Source organism: Amblyomma maculatum, chromosome 1 (genome assembly GCF_055883805.1).
Source record: "Amblyomma maculatum isolate TAMU_Amacu chromosome 1, ASM5588380v1, whole genome shotgun sequence".
In the NCBI taxonomy this organism is placed as follows: Eukaryota; Metazoa; Arthropoda; class Arachnida; order Ixodida; family Ixodidae; genus Amblyomma; species Amblyomma maculatum.
This window is the reverse complement of record NC_139344.1, coordinates 251,510,643-251,519,859: the sequence shown is the minus strand read 5'-3', so window position 1 is coordinate 251,519,859 and position 9,217 is coordinate 251,510,643. Positions and strand designations below refer to the sequence as shown.

The 9,217-nt window shown below is 47.9% G+C and overlaps 1 protein-coding gene across 1 annotated transcript in view; it reads left to right on the top strand.

Moving 5' to 3' along the window:
* LOC146206224 (aurora kinase-like) overlaps positions 1 to 6,574 on the top strand; it is an 880,154-nt gene extending 873,580 nt beyond the window's left edge. Inside the window, exon 3 of the transcript XR_014704401.1 lies at positions 3,121 to 6,574. The gene's annotated coding sequence lies outside the window, so the exon portion shown is untranslated. The remainder of the gene's footprint in view (positions 1 to 3,120) is intronic.
* The last annotated feature ends 2,643 nt before the right edge of the window (positions 6,575 to 9,217 follow it).

Here is a 9,217-nt window from a genome sequence, read left to right as displayed (position 1 = left end):
GCCCGCGAAAGCTTCTTCGCATTCTCTTGCACGCGAAAAGGGCTTCTTTCTGTCGTTGCCATCCGCGAATGCTTCCCTCGGTGACGCCAAACTGCCTCCCGGCCGCACTGTTGCCGATGTTTTCAGCAACTAAAATCACCTTTCTCTTAAAAGCAGCCGAGTACTGTTTCCGAGACCCTGGCATCTTGCTCGTTCACTTAAAGAAAAAAGCGTGCACTTTTTCGCGAACCGTGGTTTGCACGAGAGCACATGCGCTGATGCTGTGCGCACTCGACGACTCAACAACGAAGAGACGACACCTCGACGTCGTGGCCACTGCAGGGTGCGGCCACGTTAGGGCAACGAAGCCAAGCCGTAGCCGCACATCGATAGCAAAGCCAAGCCGTAGCCACGCGGCTACAACAAAACCAAAACTTCTCGCAAAACTTCGACATTTTGGTTGGGATCCGCAAATAATACGAGGCGGAAATTTGGAACGCTGAAAGTTGGAAAAAAAACTCGTATTATACGCGGGTTTTTACGGTACTTAGTCTTCCAAGACACAGCGTAACCTTACCCCAAAAAGGTGTTAGCTCAGCGACAAGCAGTTTACCCCCCAAAAAGACTAAGATCACACCTTTTTTTTTTAGAGTGCAGGGTTACAATTGTTTTAAAGATTTAAAAATTTCAAGGCGCGGGAGCCACCCCGGCGGCGTAGTACAGCATTGTGCTTAAGTGTGCTTAAGAGCGGAAATGGCGAAAGCCACTTTACATGACTGTTTTCACTAACTGTATTGTCGTTGTCATCCCTACTATTATCCTTATCAACTGAATGCACCGTCGTTCATTGTCATCGCGACTATAATCATCATCACCGCGACTGACTGCATAGTCGTTATTATTACCCTTACGCTAGACAAGGAGTATTACGATCGGTTCCACACGGGCATTGACCGTTGTTTTATTCAATGCCGTGATGCTGAGGAAATATTGCAGCGGACGCTAAAAAAGGACATTGAAATCACGTCATATGCTATTCGCTGTTTGCCTGTTGTGACCGTGATGTGCCTTATGAATCATTTATGTTGATGAGTCTATGTAGTGTGTGGAAAAACCGAATGATGAACCGTCATGCTGAATCACCACAATCTTCGAAGTCTTTATTGCGAGAGCAGATCACTTTGGTTCGGTGAGTTATGCGGCCCCGGAAGAGCCGCCTAATTGGCTTCCGCGTCTCGATGCTTGTGTGTTCCCTGAATCTTTACACTTGTTATGGTGGGAATTACTTAATCATAACGGGTTTGCATTCTACAGCCCGGTGATTTTAGGCATCAGCTTCGTTCTTTTTTTTTTTTTACTTTCGTGGGAACATTTCCTGTGAATATTTCCGCAGCCCATGAGCCTAGACGAGCTTTGGCCTTAAAAAGAAAACTGCGTAACTTCATTTGCCTGATTACATTCCAAATGGAGCATTGTGTCCATAAGCAATGCGGAAGGCTCCAAAATCATCGCGCGAAGTTACCGTTAGTGGGCTAACAATGCTCAGTGGACACGGTAGAGAAAGGGTTAAGTAGGAACGAGGCTCCAGCGCGTGCGCAGACCGAGGCCGTATTCTTTCGCTGGCGAGCGGCCGCCTGTTCAGCGCCGCGAATTAATCTTTAAGCAACTGTTTTTCATCCGTTAGGGTCGTGCATCCCAACTCAGTGACAGTACCGAGGGGAGGCGAGGAGTGCCGGTCGCCACCCTAATAGTTTTCTGGTGTACAAAAAACTTCGAACCGGGTGAGGAGAATGGTTGATACGATAGTGCAGCCCTCGTTTTCTAGCGGTGGTTATGCGCAGCTCACAGTGTTGCGTTTTTTTATTTGTGTTTACGAAGAAGCTACAGAGGTGCACTTTAGTCTGTTTGCGTGCATAAATGCAAAAGTATTGCGACTTCCACGCATACTTTCGTTATGAGCTCTGCGTTTGGCCGCTTCGTACCGTAACTTAGTTGCCGTTTCTATTGGTCATATTAGGGCGAAGTCAAATTTTGGGTGTAAAGGCCCGAAATTTTGGGCGTGACCCACCCGAATTTGGACGTCACCATTGAGTTGACTGTGGTTAAATTACATTCCAACTTTGGTCAATTCCGGACGAAGTCGAATTCCGAGGGGCCACTGGGGTCCGAATAAGGGGGCGCACCTAGAACTAGAGTGGCAAAATGTAGCCGATGTTGTGAAATCAAATCTACATTTCCCAGTAAATAAAAAAATAACATGGCCATCATAACTTTGCACCTCCGTTGCACATGTTCGCGGCCTCGAACTGAATGTTAAAAAACTTAGTATGTACTTGCAGTGTGCAAAAGGAAAGAAAAAAAAGAAAAGCCGACGCTCAAGCTTCGCTTCAAGATTATCCGCGATTTTTTTTTTATTCATTTAGAATGGCTTTTAGGGAAAGGAAGGCGCACAGTATCTTTCTGACTTCTTTGGACACCTACACTTAAGATTAACTGCACATATAATTGGATGTACGCATGTCGCCAGTTCGAATCCCTATCGCGAAATAGCCTCCAACTTGTATGGATGCTGTAGGCGATTCCTCTACCCACGAGGGACACTCAGACAGGCCGAGGCTGGACGCGAAAAAAAAAAGGTTTTTTTCCTCACGCATGGCGGCTCTGTGGCTGAGGTCAGGGGATGGCGCGGGCTGCAGTAGGCAGGACAGCCAGGAAGACGAAAGGCGCACGAAGGACCACAGACCTCCCCGCTCGCGCCTCAGAGGAAAGGGGTAAACGGGGGCTGAGATGGGGAGCGCACGATTTCAATACTGCGCGAGCCCCACATCTCCCCCCCTTGGTCCATCCGACCCGGGGTCCGGCAGCACAGCCGGGGAGGCAATGCACGAGGCTTGATCAGCGTCCAATGGTGACTCCTTCTTAGGAGTGCAGGAGAGTAGTGTTTCGGGAGCAGCCACCAGCTCTGCTCAGCAGGTCCGTCAGTCAGCAGGCGGGGTGGGACCGGCCCCTCAGGTCTGTCTCCGGCAGCGGTATTTTTCAGAGGTTACAGCGCAGCTGTCGGCTCGGCTACCGATATCCTAAATCGGTTCCGCAAGGCAGGCAGCAGGCAGTAATCTGGTTCGTGCTCTTTCTTCGCTGCAGGCGACCCGCTCGACAGCATCACTCTGCTGTCGATCGCTCTCCATTTGGCGCCATGCCGGATTCTCCGGGACCTCATTTCTGCAGGAGTTTCCGACCCTGACGCTCCTGGCTCCAAGACCCGGTTTCACTGCACGAGGACCAGCATGGCCAAAGCGCAACAAATTACGGGGTCCCCGTCCTCCCCGGCCTGTCTGAGTGACTCCTTTTTGAAACAGGCGCTGGGTCCGTTTTCCAGCCACACCGGCAGTCTTCCTCACATTGGCTGCTGCAAAATCTTATCAGAGGGCATTCTGAAAGAAGCAAAAATGTTAGACCCCATCGGTTGTCGAACTAAGTTATCATTCTGCATTTAAATCTTAATTTAGCTAACCTTATGTTAACATAGTACACTGCATTCTTCGGCACTGCCATTTGTTTATTGTTTTCAGTTCATCTGCTGTTTTCGATTAACTCCCCCCCCCACACACACACCAAATTGTTTTGCTGATTAGGTGTATGATGGTATATTTCAGCAACTGTTTTTCCTGCCTGCTCGTAAAATTGTTTTTATGTTTTGTTTACGTCGCATACTGACTGTTGTCTTTTTTCTTTTTTTTTGCTTTTATTGTAACCCACTCCCCTCTGTAATGCCCTCGGGCCCTGAGAGTACTGAAATAAATAAATAAATAATTAGTGCACTACCTTGGTCTTAGGTTATAGCGTCGGTTGGGAACCCGAGTTATTACCTGTGCGCCTTTCTTGGGGGAGATCCCTGCAACGCCTTGAGCTTCCACCGCTTCGCAGTTACCATCCTAGCGAAGGTGGAAAGCTTTCAAGAAATATTCTTACACCGTGCTTGCAAGTCAGCGACGCGCCTGGGACCGGCAGTTTCACCGTGCGTGGTCGTGTGTGCGGGCGGATGCTGCGACCAGCCGCAGTATTCAACTCGTTGTGATCCGTGGGGTGCGCCTTTGATGTCCTGTCGAAATTTCTGCGTGCGACAGCGAAAAGCGCGTGATTGAGTAGGTACACCCGCAGACCTCATGGAACAAGAAAAAGGACGGTCCTGATAAAACTTCCGACTTTGTGAAAACATCGGCTCGTACGACTGCGGTGACTTCGTCGTGGTGTGCGACGTACTACAAGACCTGTGCATCGCGTGTTTTACCGGCATCAGGGCTTGCCTTATGAAGTGCAGATGAATAAATTAAAACGTACAAATCCATGAAAGCGTTTTAATTTTTGTTAGGAAGCGAGCGAGGCCAAGAGCCGCACGTTCGTGGGGGCGTCGATGGCCGGCATACAGAGGTGAGTAAATTGCGACGTTTCTGGTCGCTTAGCTAGCGCATACTGTCACCTTTGGCAACTTGCAAGTGACGTGTTACGTCTGTATCAAGCATTATCGCTACACATCGCGTTCCAGCGAACCTAGGTTCCAGGTTATGTGCGTTTCAAGCAGAGCTACGTTGCCGACACTAAGTTTGCAAAACCTTATCGCTTGGTGCTCCGTTTATGCTGCGAGTGCGTGACAAAATTTGCTCGACCTTCTGTCCCCCAAATTAAGCAACTGAGATGCTTCGCTTTACTACTGGCACAGCGCCTGTGAAAGCTTCGATCGGTAGTTTGCTGACTACCGCCACTGGATTTTGGAATTAAGGCAATTAATAATGCGCTGCTTCTTCAAGATTTGTCCCGCGTCAGTGGCAGCTGTTAACGGATTTAATGAGCTGCAAGTCGTGTTGCGTGCAATACGCAGCCGGTCACTTTTGCTGTCGAACTGTTGCACCGGTGAATGAGTCGCAACACCAAACACACAGTGCTGTTAATTCTCGGAGCAGGAAAATACCCTTCCAGACTCCTTGCGCGCAAAGGGCCCCACAATGAAATGTGGATGTGGAAGTATTGAACAACTTGATAAAACTTTACGGCTCACTTTCTGACAGCGAACTTGCTATTACGCGAGCTGACCCGCGCCGATGCCACCACGACCATCGACATGGCGGACAAGGCGTGACGATGCTCGCGCCGTCTGGTAGAACAGCCTCGGTGAATACCTCCTTGCAGTAACTTCGTACGGTACAACCTACTTGTGCGCTAGTGACGCGGCGAAACCACGCGCTGCATTACTTAGCGTGTGCGTTCTCTTCAGTACCAGGTCACCCGTGTTGAAAACAACCTGCCGACGACCATTGTCGTACTGATCCGCTTGCTCCATGCGCGCGACATCGAAGTTTTCACGAGCTGCGCGCTGCGCTGGCTGGAGACGCTCGCCGAGCCTTGCCGCGGATAGTGCGCAAGCGGAGCCCGCGGGCCCCGCCTTGCAGAGTAGGGCATTTCTCTGTTCCAAAATTCAAGTTAGCGGGTGTCGTACCCACTAACCTGTTCACGGTTATTCTAGTGGCGAACGCCAGTTCGGGCAGTCGCGCGTCCCAATCACTGTGCTGCTCGGTCGTCGCGACCAGCATACTCTTAACATTCCGATTTACTCTCTCGGTGATGTTACTGTAAGCATGTTAGGGGACTCGTTCTCCCGTGGCGAATTTGAAGCGCCCGACAGGAATCCATGAGATTGCTTGTGAAATATGAAGCATTGTTTGTGATCAGGTCGGAAAAAAACAAAAACAGAAGCGAGTGATCGTCTCCAACTGTTTGTGCCAATCCCTTCCGATACAAGCTTCCTAAAGGGGAATACCTCAACTGAATAGCGGTCCGTTATTGCCAGGAGAAATTGTCTCCGTGCGCAGACCAAGGGAGAGGCATCGTGATATCGCACGCTAACACCTAATTATCAACTACCGGCTGCATCATGCCTGCAGGCATGCCCGCTCGCGGCTTCGCTACCTGGAAAAAGAGGACATGTACCGGCGTAACCCAGCACATCCTTTCTCATACCTGGCCCGGATTGCGACACGACGTAACTTGTCGTAACTCTTATCGCTGCCATGTCCTGCCAGCCGTGAGTCATGAAAGTACCGGGGGAATCGTTTCTACAACCTTCTCGGGATCCCGACTCGGAAAAGGGGTGTAATCGCCATTTCCTCGCCAAGTTAGGGTATGTAGCAGAGCAGTAAGCCATCATCGCCCAGCAGATACGAGTAGTTCTTGCCTTTCCGCGTTCCGAGTACAAGCTGCACTGCTCGCAAGCTTCTCTGCTCGGGAAAAAGATATGCGCGCGACTTTCTTTATCGGAAATAAATGGAATGTGGGTTTCTGAAGGTGTTCTCCAACCAACTTTGCAAGTAACATTTATTGTGTAAAGTCATTATTAAGTAAATTAGACAAACTAGTCAATTTGACCTAATTAATTATATATTTGGGGGGGGGGGGGGGGGATTGTCTGTGGTGCGCAAGACGGCTGGCAACTGCATGCAACTGATATCCCTGGCCTATCTCATATATATAATGTTTACCCCTTTGCACAAGTTAGCTGCTGGACACATGGTATTATGGATTTGCAGATAACGCTAATCAAGGTTCCATGAGCATTTTTGTTTTCAATGATATTTTTATATGCGTTGGAGTCTCGAAACAGAGAAATAAACTAAGTTTTGCCAGATACTCTGTAGATGTATAGGAAAAAAATCGTATATTCACTAAGGTAGGGGTGGTGGTTTATTATTAAATAATCAAACAGAAGGAAAAGAGTATTGTCGGCCGCGGCAACAGCTCATCTGGTTGGGGTTTTTTTGTTTCGAGGAGCGGGATTTTCCCAGCCAAGGGGCTCATGCAATCCGGCCTGTTCCGGGGTGGGGTCGCAGTGTATATGCACCACGTCCGCACCACCACGGTGGGTTGAAACCTGACGCGAGCAAGCTTTCTAATATCTCACTTCTGGTTTTCCGTTCGTTGCACCGTAGAGTTTACTGCAACTCCAAACAATGAGGGTACATGCTGATATACACACGGTCCAACACTATATCAAACAATGATATGCAACAAGCTGCAGGTCCGTCCTACACAACCATCATTGCACTAACACCAAGCACACAACATGCGCGTGTAAGACCAGCATGCAGAACAACCGATCAGACTGCCAGCAAGCTATCTAAAAACCTGAAACACCTGAGCGGCGACCGACGCTGTATTTCCAATTTCAAGAAGTTGCGAATTTGGAGGCCCTATAATGCTTACGCATTAAAACCTTGACGTGCCTAATTTCTTCCTGAATAAATTTATGCAACTTATACATTTAGAAGAGCTATAAAAACCTCGATCGAATTGCAAACATTGCGCTAGGAGTGACCAGCTGCAAAAAAAGAAAAAAAAAAAAGGAAAAAGATCCTAAATTCTGACACGAAGTATTACTTGATGGCAAATTGAGGGCTAGTTGGTTGATCATCACAAGGTAAAACAGCGCCACAAAACCACACACAGGACACAGAAATGTGATGCGAACATAGGCGCTTTATATCAATCATCATGTGTGCTGGACATTTGAACCTCGAGCCAACAAACAGCTTCTTCCATTTGATTTAGCGCACTCGAAGTTGGTTAAGCGCAGCATCATTAATTCATGCTTCATCCATGCACTCAATAAATCGTGTGACCACAGGGTGCATGATAGTTTTCAAAACCAGACGCGCCGACTCATGCAGGCTGGATACCCGCAGACGCTTTTATCCTCGGTGGCAGAGAAATTGCTAAAAAGAGAAAAAGAGACACAAATAAGAGACGAGAATAGGAACATCGCTGTCATCCCTTACGCACATGAAATTTCACACTATCTAAGAAAAATAGGAAAAAGAGCTGGTATGGATGTTCTTTTTCCGCTCCAGATCGCTTCACCAGCCTGTACAAGCGTGTGAATGAATTGGGACAAACAAGGATTGGTTGCAACATAAAACATCGCGATCGGTTCTTAACTTGTACTGAGGGCGTAGTTTACTCGATTCCGTTGCTTTGTGGCCGTGCCTATGTAGGCCAGACTGGTAGGTGCCTCAATAGAAGATTACTAGAGCATAATTACAATGTGACAAAGCGGATATCAGGCCATCTTAGCATTCACTGCATACCGGCTTGAGTGACACACGTGTCCTGCGCAGGTGTGGCGACAAAACCACGCGAGAAATGATCGATGCCCAGAATATTGCGAGCCTGCAAAACAGCTGTGTAAGCACTCCTTCCATAGCTCTTCTAGGTAAGGAGCTGCTTTTCCTATCGGGACCTGGGCGATCATAGCGCTCCTGCTTGATCTCTGTTTGCAATGTGGCTGTATTCTTTCTCTTGTTTTTGATGCTGGCTGTATATCTACTGAGGTATCGGAACAATAAACCGTTAGTTGTCAGTCACCGCCTGTGTTCGTCTCACCTTTCTGCGTCCTGCGTGTGGTTTTTGCGCTGTTCTACCTTGTGCGAAGCATTACGTCGTGGTTTCCCTTTTTCACTTTATGATGCAGGTTATGTACTTAATTTCGAGCATAATTTTTAGCTCTGGACCGTTATGTGTTTTCTACACAAGGTATCAAAATCAGCCAAAATACGAAAACCGCAAAAAAAAAAAAAATAAAATAAAAAAAGAGGGAGAACTGATTGTGATAAAAAAATTATTTATTTTTCAATTAAAATCTTCTTCAACAATGCTCAGCACCTCAGAAACGCGACTAAAAACGTGTTGCATTACATTTTCCGAAATCATAGAAATACATATAAAACCGAGATGTTTGGCCTGCATGGGGGAAGCGAACGCTCTTAGCTCGCTGACGAAGGGCTCTTTAATTTTGCTTCCGTCATCGTGCTCGCTTCGCCCACGCGAGCCAGAGCCGCTGCCGGCATCGAAACCTCGCTGCGCAAGTCACAGCGAGAAAACGAACGGTAAGGAAAACAAAAGCAAAACAATCGTAAATCGGAATGGCACACTTTGCCTGGACAGGAGATTTTTCTACGCACTCTGCTGTTGGCATTTCATTTGTTGCCGATAGTACCTGATGCCTTTGGTGAGTTTGAACAGTTGTGAATTCATGCTGCATAGCTGTTCAACAGGAACAAAATGCGAACTGTAGCAGTAAGAAATGGTTGCTGCTGCCGCATATGGTACCCTACAAGCCCATTTGTGAGTCTGGCGTGTCCCTAAATTGACAAATATGATAATTAACAGCTTCTAGTCCTACGGGGACGTGATT